Genomic DNA, 19,010 nt, shown 5'->3' on the forward strand with positions numbered 1-19,010 from the left:
AAAGAAAGCATCAATCCATGGACTGGCTCCTCTCAGGAGAATTTAGTGTCTCAAGTGTGAAGTCCTTTCACTGGAGCTTGAGATGAAGGAGAAGAAGGAATTCTAAAGGTTCCCCATCATCCACCTACCCTGACCATCCCCCTGTATTCTGGACCTACCCTTGACTAACAGTCACGTAGTGTAGGGAATAGAGTACAGAAAGCAGAGGATGTGCTGGTTCATTTTCCTGAGCCACTTACTAACCACCTGACAGAAGGCGAGTCATTTCAGCCAAAAACAATAATAGCCATCATCTACTGAATTCCTTAAAAGTGCCCCCACTAGACTGAAAATTCCTTGAGATAAGGATGGACTTACTTATGCCCCTCCTTTAGTGAGTACCAAAGTGCAAATAGTTGGCACTCAAAATACATTCATTGAATATAAAATTGGGATCGTTCTTTTTTCCTGTTTTTTCTTTTTCTTTTTTTTTTTTTGCCTGCTTCATTTTTCCTTCATATAAAATTGGGATCATTCTGCCCTACCCATGTTGTAGGGTTTTTATGAAGATTAAATCAGTGCACTTCTATGAAAACTCTTTGAGGTTATAAAATATGCAAATGTAAGGAATCTGCCTGTTTCGGGTCTAGGAAAAAAGTAGAAAAAAGGAGAAATGAAAGAGATAAAACAGAGCTGGGAGTGAGGCAGGCAGCTACATTTGAAAGCAATCTGAAACCACTCAGAGGTGGAGGAAAGAGATTTAAATTTCTGCAAGAATGTAAAGGCCACCTCCCACACAGCCCATCAGTCTTTCAGGGACTATTCTTCAAGACCTACTCAAAGACATTCTGTCCTATGACCAGCTTTAGGGTAATGGGGAAAAGAATTATGACGGTCACATCATATGATGAAATACCAAGTAGCATTTCAAAGGTCATGCTTCAGAAAGTCTGTTAATGATATGGAAAATGCTTAAGCACAAATTATGTAATTTTAAAAATAAAGCAGTTGAGATCTTAATTTTATAAAAAATAATATATATATAATAAAAACATATAGAAGCAATGAGAAAAGACTGAGCAGAGATATATCAATAAGTTACCAGTAATATATTATTATTATAAGTCATTTTAATTATCTTTTAAATATACATGCATTTTGTATACACTCTTCAATGAATAAGTGAATAATTTGAAATATAACTCTGCGCACATGCGTGTGTGTGTGTGTGTAAACATATTCTATTCTTCACTGTTCTAGCCAGGAACTGATTAAGATCTGAATCAATTGTTCCAAGAACCCAAATCACCAGGAACTGAATTACATTCAATCACCTTGAACCAAGTCCCAGTTGGAAAAAATGAGACCCATAATTCAGCTTTTTGGTTTTGTCAGCTGTAAGGCTAGATTAGGCCCTTTCCCCTACAACCCTGGAGGTTAGATGCCTGGTTCCAGCAATGGCTCTTCTTCTAATAGCTGTATGCTCTCAGGCATCACTGCCCCTCTCTGGGCCTCTCTTCTGTGCTATAAAATGATGGGGCTGCAATGGGGGCCACCTGGCCAGTTGTTACGTCACTCATGAACTTCTTTTGGTTCTTTTCCTCTGTGTTCTGCTTGTTCCATTTCGCTGCCCCTTACAATTCTTCCCAAAGAAAAGAAGTGAAACGCAAATGAGTTTTTTGAGTTTTTTGTTGACACGTCTAACTGCAGGTTGGAAAGCTTGGGGGCTTTGGCCCTGGTTGGGTAGGTTCTGCTCACTGGGAAATCAGGCCTCAGCTGGCTCTGATCCCTCTCCCTTCTCCTAATCACTGCCCTGGCTGCAGAACTCTGGGCTGGCACCAGAACAGCAGCCAACATTTGGCTGACACAGGACATAATTTTTAATCATGGTAAGGCAGACCTAAGTACAAAAGGCCTATTTTCTTCACGCAGGTTCAAGTATCTGCTTTTGGGTTATGTCTGTCTGTATTTGGCAGGGCTGGTCTTGGGGAAGGTTCGGGATTCATGACCAAAAGGTCAGTCTCCTTCCTTTTCCAGGATGGAAGCGGCACAAATTGTTCTGATCAGGGAGCAATAACATGCCACGACCCCCAGGGCTCCCAGGCAGGCGGAGGGGGCACCCAGTCTCAGCAGCCCACGACCTGCTCGGCCCCTGCGAGCCACATGCCTCACATTTCCCCAGCTCCAGCCTCCTTTCAAAGGCCCTTTATTAAACCACCAACTATTTGCTGTCGAGACATTTAGGATGAAATCATTGTGTTAAACAAATAAACGCAGCTTCGTCCAGATTTCTGCTCTGGGAGCAGAGTAAGAAAATAATTTCTGTCTGCTCGCCACAAAAGCGGCTGGAAAGGTCCAAAGAAAAATATTATTTTTACTCCATTGTGTGAAATATTGTCCTGGAGGATCTGACGGGCTGAGCGTTTGAAGAGTTTGTGCTGGCAGGTTTCAAGGGTCCCCTGGGTCGGCCCCCTGGGATTGTTTTCTGCATTAATAAACTTAGCATGATGTGTGTTAAAAGGAACATTCTGTTTGCTTTGTAAATAAGGGATGTCAAACAAGAAGCAGAAGCCTTACAGACACTAGGTGATGTGTTCTCAGAGAGGGGAGAGGGAGGCGGGTGGGAGAGGCACCCTGGAAAAATGGGCATCACTGGGGCTCCCTGAACTGAGCAGAGGCCTTGTTGGGAAAACAAATCAGTCTGTTTGAGTCCAAACCAGGCCATTTCCTCACTGATCCTGGTGGGAAAGCTGCACACTTTGCCCTGAACCAGCAGGATACGGGCTTGGGAAGGAAAGTTCTCAAGTGTCTGTCAGCTGTGTGGTGGAGGAGAGATGATGGCGCCCGGCAGAGGCTCTCCCCCCACCCGCACCCCCCCCTCCCCTCCCTTTTGGAGAAGGTTCTTGGCTTGCCGGGGTCTCCCAGAGCTGGAGGGCAGGAGGGGGCAGAGGTTAAAGCCATATCTTTGGGAATGATGATCTGGCTCTCACCCCCTCTATCCCTCTCATACTCCTTCCTCAGATGTCACTGCAGCCCCAAGTGGGTTCCCCTGTCAAATTCCTGATGGGTCCTCGGGGACGCTGACATCGTGGGAGACACATCACCCTGGCCCTGTGATCCTTGCCTCTGCGGGAAACCTGCAGGAGCCAGGGCAGGATGTGTATCGTCTCTGGCTCAAGTATTTGCTATTTTCACAGGTGCCTCCCCTGGCCCCGCAGCCCTCTCCGTTGTCCGCAGTCCGCTCCAATGTTATTGAAGGCTCCCCAGACCTCCCAGGAGTTCTCATTTCCACCCACTGCCCTGCTGTTCTCTTCCCTCTCTCCCTAAATTCTCCATTCCCCTCTGTGGTCCTGGGAGGAATCCCTTGCCATCCACTTCTATTCTGGAAAGTCCTGGCTGTCTCCTTGCCCACAAAAGTTCAAACTGTTTCTTGAAGCTTTGGAAGAAGGGGACAACAGGGAATCCTGAGTTCTGTTTAGTGAGAATCACAGACTATCAGAGCTTCAAGGGCCTAGACACAGAAACCAGGGGCCTGCCCCCAGGCACCCTTAGAATCACCTGGAGAGCCTTTACAGGTTCTGTTTTCTGAGCCCACACCCAAGTAGTTCTGCTTCGGTTACCTTGCGGTCATCCTCAAACCTCAAAACTTTGTAAAGTTTTGGTGACTCCAGTGGTGGATAATTTCAAGCACAGCAACCAAGCACCCAAGCCAAAACTATTGCTCTTACCCACATGCTTATATCATGGAGGAATAAATGATGTGTCTAAAATCTCTGCATTCGTTTCCTGTGACTGCTGTAACAAAATGCCACAAACTGGGGGGCTTAAACGACAAGATATTTTTTCTCTCACAGTGCTGGAGGCTGGAAGGCCAAAATCAAGGTGATTTTGGCAGAGCCAGGCTCCCTCTGGAGGCTCTAAGGAAGGGTCCTTCCTCGCCTCTCCCAGCCTCCCTGGGCTGCAGGCATTCCTTGACTCGTAGCTGCATCTCTCTCTCTCTTCACTTTGCCTTCTCCTCTCTTCACTTTGCCTTCTCCTCTCTTCTGTCTATGTTATTTCCCTCTTTCTTATTGATACAGAAGCGGGGCAGGGAAGTGCTGGGTAGAAGGGTGTGATCCCTCGCGAGGGCTCTGTGCCCACAGACCGAGGTGAGGACGGGCATTTCTGTTTCCCTGCCTAAATGTTGCATTTCCCAAGACCACCATGGCCCGCCATGCCCCCATCCTGTGCCTATGAAAACCCTGAGACCCTAGCAGGCAGAGACACAAGCGATTGTACATCAAGAGGATGTGGAGAGCATACCAACAAGCACCAGCAGGGCAGCAGGCCATCGACTGGTGGAATGACACAGTTTGACCAGGGCAGTTGGAGGAGAGCCTGGGCTGCTGAGTGGCCCAGCTCTAGGGGAAAACCATCTCCCTTCTGCCTCCCCTATCTGCTAAGAGCTATTTCCACTCAATAAAACATTTCACTTATTCTCCAAACCCACATGGTGATCCAATTCTTCTAGTACACCAAGGTATGAGAGCACTGAAGAAGCGAGCCACACCCCCCATCACACACCCTGCAAGGGGAACAAGAGGACTTTTCCCATTTCATTATGACACTGGTGATGGCATTTTGATCCTACCTGGAAAACCAGGATAAGTTCCTCCTCTCAAAATCTTAACTATATCTTTTGCCATATAAGGTGATATTCACTCTTCTACCATAGGAGGTGATAATCACAGGCTCTAGCAATTAGGACATGAACATGGTTTTTAGGGGGCCGCTGTTCAGTCTACCACAGTCCCTCAGTCAGCGGCTGAGTCAGGGCTGGAATCTGGATCTTTTTTTTTCCTTTAGAGAGTATCTGCTGCTCTACTCCATTTTTAGCAAGCAACAAATCATCCTGAAAGATCTATTTTAAAAGGTGACCCCCTATCTGAGAGCATCTGGGACCACACACTTCCTTTTGAAGTAGTGTAGAGTGAATTTATGTGCAGGGTCTTGTAGTCAGAAGACTTGAGTTCAAACCTCAGCACTTACTTATTTTGCCAATTTCCTTGTCTGTACATTGGGGGTAATCATGTAGACTTGTTTAAATGGTTAGCTGAAATAATACATGTAATGCACTTAGCAGAATCAAGCACACAGTATAGGCTTGATTCGTTTGCTAGGGCTGCCAAAACAAAGGACCGCAGTCTGGGTGGATTAGACAACAGAAATTTCTTCTCTCCATTCTGGAAGCTGAAAGTCAGCAGGTTTGGTTTCTTCTGAGGCCTCTCTCCTTGGCTTAAAGTTGACCAACTTCTTTGCGTCCTCACATGGCCTTCTCTCAGTACTTAGGCACTGCTGGTGTCCCTTCCTCTCCTTATGAGGACACAAGTCCTGTTATATTAGGACCCCGCCATTTTGACTTCATTTGGTGTTTATCACTTTAAAGCCCTATCTCCACATACAGTCACAGTGTGGGTTAAGGCTTCAACATATAAATTTTGAGAGAAAACAATTCAGTCTATAACCAAAGTTTAATGTTAGTTATTAGTATTATTATTGGTCAGACAAGGGTTAAATATTTTATCATTAAAAACTATTAAATGGTGGCTCACACCTGTAATCTCAGTACTTTGGGAGACCCAAGTGAGAAGACTGCTTGAGCCAGGAGTTCAAGACCAGCCTGAGTAACGTAGTGAGACTCCCGTCTCTACAAAAAAACTTCAAAAATAAAAAAACTAACCAGTCGTGATGGCACACACCTGTAGTTGCAGGTGTAGTTGTAGCTACCTGGGAGGCTGAGATGGGAGGATTGCTTGAGCCCAGGAAGTTGAGGCTGCAGTGAGTGGTAATCATGCCACTGTACTATAGCCCGGGTGACAGAGCAAGACCCTGTCTCAAAAAACAAACAAACAAACAAACAAACAACAACAACAACAAAACGATTAACACCCACACACATGCTCTTTTTGTCAAAAATAAGGAATAAACAAAATACGCAACAGGTATATTGCTAATGCAACATTAGAAACCAATGAGCTGAATTAAAATTGAACAGTGAATGGAGGTACTGGAAGCCCTCACTTGGAGGGCAGGGGGCAAGTGGGTCACACTGGGAAAGGGGCCAAGACTGCAGAAGGTGACAGATCGAGTGGGAGCAATTTCAGGGAGTTGTACAGAGCTCTTCTTCCTGCACTCATCGCTAAGTGGTCTCCAAGGAATTGCCACCTGCTTGGCATCCTGGCAAGCTTTAGCAGTAGCCACCCCCAGCCTGCTACCATTCCTTGCTAGTCTATTTTAAGAGTAATATGAGCAAAAAGAGTCAGGGAAACTTAAAGGTACCTGAGAACTGTCAGAAATTAGAGGCTGTCATTTAGAGCCTTTGAAATATTTCATGTTGCTTTTTAAAAATCCCTGACTTTCCCCAGCCAGTATTAAAGGGAAAATTCTGGCCTGGCACAGTGGCTCACGCCTGTAATCCCAGCATTTTGGGAGGCCGACGCGGGCGGATCATGAGGTCAGGAGATCAAGACTATCCTGGCTAACACGGTGAAACCCTGTCTCTACTAAAAATACAAAAAGTTAGCCGGGTGTGATGGTGTGCACCTGTAATCCCAGCTACTTGAGAGGCTGAGGCAGGAGAATCACTTGAACCCAGGAGGTGAAGGTTGCAGTGAGCTGAGATCGCACCACTGCACTCCAGCCTGGGAGACAGAGGGAAACTCCATCTCGAAAGAAAGAAAGAAAGAAAGAAAGAAAGAAAGAAAGAAAGAAAGAAAGAAAGAAAGAAAGAAAGAAAGAAAGAGAGAGAGAGAGAGAGAGAGAGAGAGAGAGAGAGAGAGAGAGAGGGAGGGAGGGAGGGAGGGAGGGAGGGAGGGAGGGAGGGAGGGAGGAAGGGAGAGAAGAAAGCAATAAGGAAGGAAGGAAGGAAGGAAGGAAGGAAGGAAGGAAGGAAGGAAGGAAGGAAGGGAAAAGAAAAGAAAAGAAAAGAAAAGAAAAGAAAAGAAAAGAAAAGAAAAGAAAAGAAAAGAAAAATTCCTCATGGCCAGGCTCAGAGCACATCTCCCAGCATCATGGAGTTGCTGAGTTTCCCCATCATGTTGCCATTTTTAGCAGGCAACACAATTCCATGGGAAGATCTACTTTAAAAGGTGACTTCCTCAGGCCTTGTCTTCTCCCCGCTGACACACTCCCACGGGGCAGCTCCATCTCCATCACTGTCTCCCAGGGATTTCTTTTCCTCATCTTGCCCCATGAGCAGTGGGTGACCAGAAATCCTGATTTTGCTCCTGGAGGAAAGTTCAAGAAAGTAAGATATGGGTGAAGCCTGACTGTTAAGGTCACTTTATAGTGAGGGGAAGCCAGGCTGGCGCGAGCATCTTCCCAGTGCTTCATGCTAGAAGGCAGCCCAGGCCAAACCCCACAAGAAAGCATGTCCTGTCTCCACAGTGTATAATCAGAACAGAATGAAAACATTCTTCTCTAGTATGTTTAATATGTATCCATTTCCTCTGCTAGTTAGTGCCACTTGTTTTCCTACTCTTGACTTCTCTTTAGCTGGTTGTTTTTTCATATAAACTTCAAAGTTATAGCCAACCAAGTATTTACACTATACCAGGAAGGGCTCTTTAAAGATTGTAGGAAAAAAGATTAAAACTCAGTAGTTTCTGTACTATCTCCTACACATCTTCATGCAGCTACTTATAATGGTGCTTCTGGCCTCTCCTCCTTGCATTGTGGGGTCTGCCTATAGCATAACCAAAGCTCGGCCACCGAAGGAGTAATAACAGCTTAAATTAGCTCCAGCTATGTATAGAATCAGAATCATGATGTGATGACAATGTTTCCGTGGAAGTTTTAAATACTACTAGAGGATCACTCAACATCTTACAACTGCTGCCGTCTTCTCTGGTGTTCTTGCTTCCAACTTACATTAGAAGATGGGATTGTAAGTCAAAAAATGTTCTGCACAAAGCCATGAGTTAAACTGAACCAGTTTCTATGTCCCTTTAAGCTGAGATATCTGAGAGTCTACAAGTCTTCAGTGAAACAAAGAGAAGGCTGAGGATTAGTCCCATGCAGGCTCCTGCAGGGAGGGAACAGCCCAAGGGACAACCAGGATCTCAGAGTTCAAGATTTCTTGTTTTCAGAGAGCAATAGAACTTCTTTTTTTCCCTCTGTACCTCCTTTAGTTTTACTTGCTTATTTATTTTTAAGTTAGGGTATAAATTACATACAACAAGATTTATTCTTTTAATTGTAGAGTTCTGCATGTTTTGACAAACACATACAATCATGAAACCACTCCCACAATAAGATATTAAACAGTTATATCAATCCCCCCACCAAATATTTCTATACTCCTTTGTAGTCAGTCTCTTTTCCCACCCCCAGCCCCCGGAAACCACTGTTTTTTCCCAGAACAGCATGCAAATAAAATTATACAATATGCAGTCTTTTGGGTCTGCCTCCTTTTTTCATTAGCATAACGCATTGAGGGTCATCCATGTTTCCATGTTATTGAAATATTGTAATTTGTTCTTTTTCTGTTTTTGAATATAATTCCATTGTGTGGATGTACCATATTTTGTTTATCTTTTCACCAGTTGAAGGACTTTTTTTCTAGGTTTTGTTGGTATGAATAAAGCCACTATAAATATTCACATACAGATTTTAGCATGGACATACATTTTAATCTCCCTTGAGTAAATACTTGGGAATGAGACTGCTACATCATGTTAAGTGTTTGTTTGGCATTATCAAAAACTTTAAAACTGTTTTCCAAAGTGGCTGTGCCATTTTGCATTCCCACCAGCAGTGGATGAGAGTTCCAGTCACTCCACATTCTTGCCAGCATTTGGCATTGCCAATTGTAGCTTCTTTTGAAATGCACAACAGCCTTGTTTTTTAGAAAAAGAGGTTAAACCAGTAAGAATGTGTGACTTATTCAGCTGACTAAATAGTCAGGCCAGAATTTAAACTCAGAACCCTGGACAGTTCTAGACTAAATTTAGTCCAGTGTTTTAACTTTCCTAATCTCATCCCCCTCTACACAGCTCCACCACAGTCATAAAAGCCAATGGTTTAGCAACTATAACAACTGTGACAGCCAGCAGTCTAGTAGCTACTGGAGGAGCAGATAGGTTGGGAGCTCCCCCAAAACCCTATCCCCAGAGAATCAGCACTATTTGATTTGGCTGGCAACTTGCTGCAAAGCCCTGTTCTCAGGGTTTCTCTTTCTTTGATGTGACTCAAAACTTTCTATGTGCAAGCAGCCTGTCCACAGGGTGCTTGTTTAAAGCAATCAGCTGCAATTGTCTAATTACATCTGAGGCAGCATTAACAGTCACAGCTAACAAGAGGCTGACCAAAAATCTTAAAAAGAAAAACTAGTAAATTAGATGTTCATAGGGAAATTTGCAAAGCTCAGACATATTTCTGGGAATCTAGTAAGCCATGCAAATGCACAGGACTGTGTGCAAGCCCAGAGCTGTCTCTATGTCAAGAAAATACCTGAGAAGATCTAAAATTCTCACCTCTTACTTTGAGGCTCTGCACTAGCAGAGAACGAAGGTTTGGATAGAGTTGTGATCTACTTGCTAGAACATGAAGGACATGCTCCAACACAGAGAGCCTCTTGGAAAAGGCTGGGAGACTTATCCGTCAAGAGTTTAATAAAATCTCTGTCTAATCATTAGACTACTAAGCTAACCAACCAGAGACTTAAAGGTCACACATGACAAAAAGTACTAAGTCCAAGAGGGTCACTAAACAAACAAACAGCAGAGGCAGTAACAATTGCCTGAAAAGTATGGCCCATACACAGGAGGAAAAAAGCAGTCAGTAACAACTTTTCCTAAGGAAGCTCAGATATTAGACAGAAACATTAATTCAGCTATTATAAATCTGTTCAAATAACTAAAGGAGGCTGGGCGCGGTGGCTCACGCCTGTAATCCCAGCACTTTGGGAGGCCGAGACGGGCGGATCACGAGGTCAGGAGATCGAGACCATCCTGGCTAACACGGTGAAACCCCGTCTCTACTAAAAAATACAAAAAACTAGCCGGGCGAGGTGGCGGGCGCCTATAGTCCCAGCTACTCGGGAGGCTGAGGCAGGAGAATGGCGTGAACCCGGGAGGCGGAGCTTGCAGTGAGCTGAGATCCGGCCACCGCACTCCAGCCTGGGTGACAGAGCGAGACTCCGTCTCAAAAAAAAAAAAAAAAAAAAAAAAAAATAACTAAAGGAAATCATGGGTGAGGAATTAAAGGGAAATATGAAAACGATATCTCACGGAACAGAATATTAATAAGAAGATAGACATTATTAAAAGAACCAAATAAAAATTTGGGGTTTGAAAAGGATAATAACTAAAATGAAAAATTTACTAGAGGCTTGTATTAGTCAGGGCTCTATAGAGAAACAGAATCAATAGGAATATCTATATTTATAGCTACAGAAAGAGAGAGAGAGAAGAGAAGATTTATTAGAACTGTCTCACACAATTATGGAGTCTGAAAAGTCCCATGATATTCTATGTGCAAGCTGGAGAACCAGGGAAGCAAGTAGCATGATTCAGTCCAAGTCTGAAGGTCTGACAACTAAGAGAGCTACTGGTGAAAATCTTGGGGTCCAAAAGCTGGAAATCATAGAGTTATGACATCTGAAGGCAGGATTAGATGTGTGTTCCAGCTCCAGAAGAGAGAGAGGGGAAAAAAATAATTTTTCTCTGTCTCCTTGTGCTTTCCAGGCCCTCAGTGGATTGAATGGTGCCCACCCACATTGGGTAAAGGGGTAGAGGCGTTCTTCCTTACTCAGTCCACTGATTTAAATGCCAATCATTTATGGAAACACTCTCACAGACATAGAAATCATGCTGTACCATTTATCTGAGGTATCCCTTAATCCAGTCAAGTTGACACTTAAAACTAACCAACATAGGACTCAACAATAAATTTTTTTTTTTTAATTTAAAAAAAATTTTTGAGACAGTATCTCACCACGTTGTCCAGGCTGGTCTCAAACTCCTGGGCTCAAGGTGTCTGCCCATCTTGGCCTCCCAAAGTGCTGGGACTATAGGTGTGAGCCACTGCACCTGGCCTCAACAGCAGATTTTAGACAGCAAAAGAAAGAATCAGCAAACTCAAAGACGTATCATTTGAGATAATCCAATCTGAGGGACAACAATAAAACAGAATAAAAATACCTGAAAGAAACTTAGAGACATGTAGGATACCATCAAGTATATTACCATATGCATAATGGGAGCCCTAAATGCAGAGAAGAGAGGGAAATAAAACAGAATATTTGAACAGATAATGGCTGAAACGGTTGATGAAAAACATTAATCTACACATCAAAGAAGCTTAACTAACTCCAAGTATAAACTCAAAGAATTCCACACCTAGACACATCAGTCAAAACATCAAAACAAAAAACAAAAAGAAAATCTTGAGGGCAACAAGAGAAAAGCAACTCATTCATACAATGGATGCTCAGTAAGATTAACAGCTGACTTCTCATCAGAAACCATGGAGGCCATAAGGCAGTGGGATAACATACTTAAAGTGCTAAAAAAAAGACTTGTCGGTTAAGAATTTTATATCCTGCAAAACTATTATTAAAAACTAAAGGAGAAATTAAGACATTCTAAGATCAACAGAAAAGGAGAGAACTCATTGCTAGCAGACCTGCCCTTTAGGTAAAAATTAAAGGACTCCAGAGAGTAACTCAAATCCACAAGAAGAAATAAGGACGACCAGTAAAGGTAAATACGTTGGTAAATATAAAAACAGCATAAATTATCAATCTCCTCAAAAGCCACAGTGGGTCACCACGGCATATGTAGTTGCCCAAAGAGCCAAAATCTCGAGAAATTTTATCTTTCACAAATGCAGATGTACAAAAAGGACATCTCTTCATTTCTTGAGGAAGTTTCAACATTTTTATTTACATACACAATGCTTACACACAAAGTCAGCTTTGTGATAATGCACTTTTATGGAGTCAAATCTGCAAAAGAAAAATACATAAAACAAATTAGAATGCTCTAAAGTCTTTAAACAATTTATGCCTCCAGTATTGGAAATGATGTGAAGACGAAATACATAGCATAGCAAATTAGTGCTATGTGTGAAGGGGCAGATGTCATACATGATTGAATAATTTTGCAGGAGAGATTTCCTGTAATTTTTACTTGCATTTTTAGTTCTTCCATAATCTTTGAAACACTCACTACAGTTCTATTTGGAGAGTGGTTGTGGTCTACAAAGTTTGCAAGCATCTGCTGTACATTTGAAAGTCTAGTTATTGCTTGGCCGTTGCAATTAAGTGATTTTTGTGCTTTTGCAGCACCAATAATAACTAGCTTTTAAATGTTTACCCTTCACCATTAAGTAGCCTTGTACACTGATCACAGCCTGGATCAGTTGCAAATTGCAAAGGAAAAATTTCATGGATCTCTTCTATTGTGCTGGAAGAAAAACAGTAAGAAGGGATAATATTTGGCTTCCCTGACACCAAATCTGTATTAGTCAGGGTTCTCCAGAGAAACTGAACCAATAGAATATGTATATAGATATATGGAGGGGATTTATTAGGAAAATTGCCTCATGTAACTATGGTGGCTGAGGAGTTCAACAATATGCCCTCTGAAAGCTGGAGAACCAGGGATGCTGGTAGTGTGGCTCAGTCCAAGTCCAAAGGTTTCAGACCCAGGAAAGCTCATGGTATATCTCTCAGGTGGTGTAAGTTCTGAAGTCAAGGCCAACAAGCTTGGAATTCTGATGTCCAAGACAGCTGATATGGTTTATCTCTATGTCCCCACCCAAATCTCATGTCAAATTGTAATCCCCGTGTTTTGGAGGAGTGGCCTGGTGGGAGGTAATTGAATCATGGGGGCAGACTTCACCCTTGCTGTTCTCATGATGGAATTCTCATGAGATCTGATTGTTTAAAAGTGTGTAGCACTTCTGCCTTTGATCTCTCTCTCCTGCCACCATGTAAAAAACGTACTTGCTTCCCCTTCACCCTTCCACCGTGATTGTAAATTTCCTGAGGGTTCCCAGCCATGCTTCCTACACAGCCTTTGGAACTGTGAGTCAATGAAACCTCTTTTCTTCATAAATTACCCAGTCTCAGGTAGTTCTTTATAGCAGTGTGAGAACAGACTAATACAGCAGCAGAAGAAAAGTATGTCCTAGCTCTCAAAGAGAGAGATGAAGTGGCCTTCTGTATTTGTTCTCTCCAGGTGCCAGCCAATTGTATGGTGCCCTTCAACACTGAGGGCAGATATTCTGCACCTAGTCCACTCAGACTCACACTAATCTCCTCTAGAAACACCCTCACAGACATGCCCAAAATAATGCTTTCTCAGGTTTCTAAATATTCCTTAATCCAGTCAAGTTGACACCTAAAATTAAGTCCATGAATGTGGTCCTTGTCAACCTGGCACCTGTAGGCAGCTCCTTAAACCATGCTTAATCTCCAAACAGACAATAATAAGGTTATAGTTCCTCTTAATATGATGCAACTATCATGCTTACAACCAAAAATATACTAATCTCATCCCCAGAATTCAGCTTTCAGGGTTTCAACATTCAGAATTTTAATCTTTTAGGATTATAATTTTCAGAATATTAGACATTAGAAATTTTAGACTTTAGGAATTTTAGAGTTCAGGGATTTTGATCTCAGGGATTTCAACATTTAGGATTATGGTGTTATGGATTGTCTTTCGAGATTATGATCAACATTGTTGAGAAAGACACAGCTATTCAAAGTGACTCAAGAAGAAAGAAAATCAGTATAGACCTATGAGAAGTAAACGGACTGAATTAGTAATTGAAGAACTTTCTGCAAATGAAAGCTTAGACCCAGAGAGTTTCTTTTTTTTTTTTTTTTTTTTTGAGACGGAGTCTCACTCTGCCACCCAGGCTGGAGTGCAGTGGCCGGATTTCAGCTCACTGCAAGCTCCGCCTCCCGGGTTTACGCCATTCTCCTGCCTCAGCCTCCGGAGTAGCTGGGACTACAGGCGCCCGCCACCTCGCCCGGCTAGTTTTTTGTACTTTTTAGTAGAGACGGGGTTTCACCGTGTTAGCCAGGATGGTCTCGATCTCCCGACCTCGTGATCCGCCCGTCTCGGCCTCCCAAAGTGCTGGGATTACAGGCTTGAGCCACCGCGCCCGGCCGACCCAGAGAGTTTCAAGGGTGAATCCTACTAACTGTTCAAAAAACAAGACCAACCCTTCACAAATTCTTCCAAAAAAGAGAAGAGGGAACTCTTCCCATCTCATTTGATAAGGACAGTATTACACTGACACCAAAATCAAAAACATCACAAGAAAACTAAAGACCAATATCTCTTATGAATATAGATGCAAAAATTCTCAAAAAATACTATCAAACTGACTCCAGAAACATATATAAAGGACTACATGCCATAGCCAAGTGAGATTTATCTCAGGAATGCAAAGTTACCTCAACATTAAAAAATCAATCAATGTAATATACCATAATAATAGTGTAAAAGACAAATACCCCATGATTAGCTCAGTGTGTGCAGAGATAGCATTTGACAAAATTTAATACCTTTTCATAAGAAAGACACTCAATGAACTTTAGCTAGAAGCAACAGGGAGCTTTCTCATCCTGATACATGCCACTTATGAAAAACTTATGGTGAATATCATACTTAATGGTCAAAGACTAAATGCTTTCCTTCTAAGATCAGGAATAAAACAAGGATGTCTGTTCTTGCCACTTTTATTCAACAATATACCAGAAGCACAAGACAGGGCAATTAGACAAGGAAAAGAAATAAAAGGCATACCTCTGTATTCACAGACATAATCTTGTATGTGGAAAATCCTAAGGAACTCACACAAAAAACTTCTAGAGATAAGTGGGTTCATCAAAGTTTTAGGATACAAGATTAGTATTCAACAATATTACACATTAACAATGAACAATCTAAAATGAAATTAAGAAAACAATTCCATTTATAATAGCATCAAAAATAATAAAATATTTAGAAATAAATTTACCAAAAGAAGAGTAAGGCATTTGAAAACTGCAAAACTTTGTTGACAGAAATTGAAGAAGACCTAAATAAATGAAAAGACATCTTGTGTTCATGGATGGGAAGATTTAATAATGTTGAGACAATAATACTTCCCAAATTGATCTACAGGTTCAATCAATCTCTATAAAAATCAAGCCTGCCTGTTTTTTTTTTTTTTTTTTTGGCAGAATCTGACACAAAAAGCACAAGGGATGAAAGAAAAAAATAGATGAACTGGACTTCATCAAAATTAAAATTTTCATGTTTCAAGGACACTGTCAAGAAAGTGAAAAGACAACCTATGGAATGAGATAAATATTTGGAAATCAGATATCTTATAAGAGACTTGTATCTAGAATATGTAAAGAGCTCTCACAATTCAATAAGAAGAAAAAAAAATGACCCAATTAAAAAATGGGCACAGGATTTCAACAGATGTTCATAGAAGCATTATTCATAAGAGCCAAAAAGTGGAAACAACCCAAATATTCATCTACTGATAAAGGGATAAATGAATGTGGTATATCCATACAATGAAATATTGTTCTGCAGTTAAATGGAATGAAGTTTTGATACATGCTACAACATGGGTAAACCTTGAAAACATTATGGAAAGTGAAATAAGCCAGACACGAAATGCCATATATTGCAGGTTCCTGTTTATACAAAATGTTCTGAATAGACAAATCCACAAAGACAGAAAGTGCACTAGTAGTTGCAAGGGGCTGGGGGAAGGGGCAAATGGAAGAGTGACTGCTAAAAGGTATGGAATTTCTTTGGAAGGCATTGAAAGGCTTTTGGAATTATATAAAGATGATGATTACAAAATTTGGTGAATATACTAAAAACTACTGAACTACATTTTGAAAGGGTGGGCTTTATGGTATATGAATTATATCTCAATAAAGCTGCTATTAAAGAGAAAGAATAGATATATGTGTGTCAACATACTCAGTCAGGGAAAAGTGTGGGAAGAGGAAGGAATAGTGGTCAGGAACTAAACTTGGGGATGAAAAACCCAACTTCAACACTTATTTGCTCTATGACCTTGAAAAAAGCCACTCAAACCCCTTGAATCTCATTTTCTACATTTTACATACAGGAAAAATTACATCCCCCTCAAAGCTTTTATGCGGCGTAGGTAAGACAGTGTCTATGAAAGCATCATACGACCTATAAATTGTTATTTAAATGTTAGATACAATCCTAAGATCCTGAATTGTCCTCTGGAGCAGCAACTCTTTCCATAAGATTTGAGCTGCTTGAGAATGGCAGAGGCACTTTTATAGATTATGTCCCTTCTCTCTGGCCCCTCAGTGCTTAACACAGCATTCAGCATAATAGATACTCACTCCATAAGTATATTTCACAATTGAGCACCAGGGCAGGCCTGGGGCTATACACATAAAGATTTGATTGTATGGTCAAGAAGGTCAGGCAAGTGGAGTGGAGCAGGAGACAAATACCTAAATTCATAAGTGTTTATAAGTATGGTACATGTAATTACATGCATGTAACTACAATGAGATGAGGAGATGATCACGTGTACATATTTATCCATTTCAACATATCTCTTCTGGAGATACAGGATGAGGACTTATTGGGTGAGATATTTGTGTCTCCCACAATTGGATCTTCCTGCTTCCAACAGAGGGGAAAGGTTGAACATGGTTCAAAAACATTTCTTAAGATATTTGATGTTGGCTATTTATGGGGATAAAAACAACATTAACACATGATTGCTAATAGAATGGGAACTTGAAAAACATCATACTTCTGCAGTGGGGAACCATTCTTAGCTCACACCCTTTCCTGGTAACTTCTTGATTATTTTATCTTAAAAACCCTAATAAAAACACCATGTAATGCCCTCCAACACTGTGTTCTAAGTGAGGCTCCAGAGGGTAGATCAGCCCATGTATTTTCTAAGTTATTTATAGAGTTAATGCCCCACAAGGGAGGCATTAGATGGACCCACTTCTATTAGGTCATATGTTGTTCATAATGGATTCCTGGAAATCCAGTTGTTGTTTCCTAAGACTCCAGGATATCATGACCAAAAATATACAGTTTTAAACCTCTCCACCTCCAAAGCTCTGCTCAAAAGGAGTGGTACTGCAGCTTTTTATTCTTACTATTGAAATGTTTCCATTGATGAGTATTTGGCCTAGCAACTTCCAAAACCTTGGTATTTGGAATAGCTTGCTAATGTTTTCTTAAATTACATCCTCTTGTGGGTCCATAAAATACTAAAGTTATTACAAATAAATAAATGGAGTTTCTCTTCATGATGTAAAGCAGCTTTCAATGAAGTCATTGAGGGGAAGTTTGGTTTGGAAGGAAGCAGTGCCTAACTGGGGCAAAGCACTGCTTTCCACCCATGGGGGCTAGACACGCTGGGCAGCAGCTGCTCCGAGTCAGCTGAACAAAGCAAATCCCTGCTGCTCCATTTCTTGTTTTAACTTTCAGCAGAAAACACAAGATTTTAAAATGCCGCCTTTCCCTAAAGTCCTCTGCATGTGGGGACCATGGCTCAGCCTCCTCAGAGCTGGTTGAAGAGAGAGGATTTGTCCGTGTTCACTCCCCCACCACACCAAAGTGGACCAAGCTGAAGGCCCTGGAACAAGGGGACAACTCATTGGCATTCCTAAGGCTGGCATACCTTGTCCCGACCCATGAGACTGTGGCCACCCCCAGGCACAATGGAAATCACATTCTTCAGGACGAAATAAAATTAAGATGCAAAGGCAAGCTCCCAGGAGAGAAGCAGGCTGCGTGTGCTTGTTGTGGGTGCCTTCCAGATGACATCTGCTGTGGCACATCCTGGGAGGGAGCAGTTCTCATGGGAGTGTTACACAGAGAACCTCCTGGGTACCTGTGGGCAGCCCCCCGGCCACCGCCACCCAATCTTCTCCGTGGCCTAAAACTGGGGCGTGACACCCAAAGTCTGTGTGGAAATAATCACCATCCACCTACACAGTCAGGGGCCAAAGAGTCGACATCCCACAGCTCTCCTGGTTGAACAATTTCCGTTTCTGCGACTTTAAATACAAGGCAGACTCTCCTCTGTGCAGGGTTTCTCTTTCCCAACTCTCCCCTACAAAAACAATTTTCCTGTGCTCGTATTAACACAGAAATGTACTTTTCAAAGAATAATACAGGAGTGCTGTTAGGATTCAGGCACCATCTGGAGCCAGAATTATAAGGATGCTGCCACTGTTTTTTGTTGTTTTTTTAATTATAGTAAAAGAAAAAAAAAAACAACACATAATCCAACTCCAAATGCTGGTTGAAGATGTGAAGCAGCAGGAACACTCCTTGATTGCTGGTGGGAATACAGAACGGCAAGGCATTTGGAAGATAGCGCAGTGGTTTTTTACAAAGCTAAACATACTCTTACCAAATGATCAAGCAGTCCTACCCAAATGAGCTAAAACCTTATGTCCACATAAAAACCTGTGCACAGATGTTTATAGCACTTTTATTTATGATTGTTAAAACTCCTTCAAGATGTGCTTCGGTAGATTATTGGATAAATAAACTGTGGTACACCCAGACAGTGGAATATGATTCAGTCCTAAAAAGAAATAAGCTACCAAGCCACGAAGAGACACGGAGGAAACTTCAATACATACCTCTGAGGGAAAGAAGCCAATCTGAAAAGGCCACAAAGTGCATAATTCCAAGTAGATGACATTCAGAAAAAGGCAAAACTCTGGAGACAATAAAAAGATTAGTGGTTGGCAGAGGTTAGGCCTGGTGAGATAAATATACAGAGCACAGAAAGGACAGTGAAAATCCTCCATGGTGAATGTATGCCGTTTTACACTTGTCCAAACCCATGGAATGTTCAATACCAAGCGTGAACCTTAACATGAACCATGGACTTTGGGTGCTTATCATATGTCAGTGTTGGTTAATTGATGGTAATAAACGTACAGTTTTGGGGATATTGATTATGGAGGAGGCTGCGTGTCTACTGGGGCAGTAGGCATA

The 19,010-nt window shown here is 41.9% G+C and overlaps 1 long non-coding RNA gene across 1 annotated transcript; it reads left to right on the top strand.

Moving 5' to 3' along the window:
• Window positions 1-1,044: 1,044 nt before the first annotated feature.
• On the top strand, window positions 1,045-2,499 carry LOC123573886 (uncharacterized). The gene is made up of 2 exons (XR_006698595.2): window positions 1,045-1,689; window positions 2,017-2,499. It is a non-coding gene; the product is annotated as an uncharacterized lncRNA (long non-coding RNA).
• Window positions 2,500-19,010: the final 16,511 nt, after the last annotated feature.

This window comes from Macaca fascicularis, chromosome 6, assembly GCF_037993035.2.
Source record: "Macaca fascicularis isolate 582-1 chromosome 6, T2T-MFA8v1.1".
Taxonomy (NCBI): Eukaryota; Metazoa; Chordata; class Mammalia; order Primates; family Cercopithecidae; genus Macaca; species Macaca fascicularis.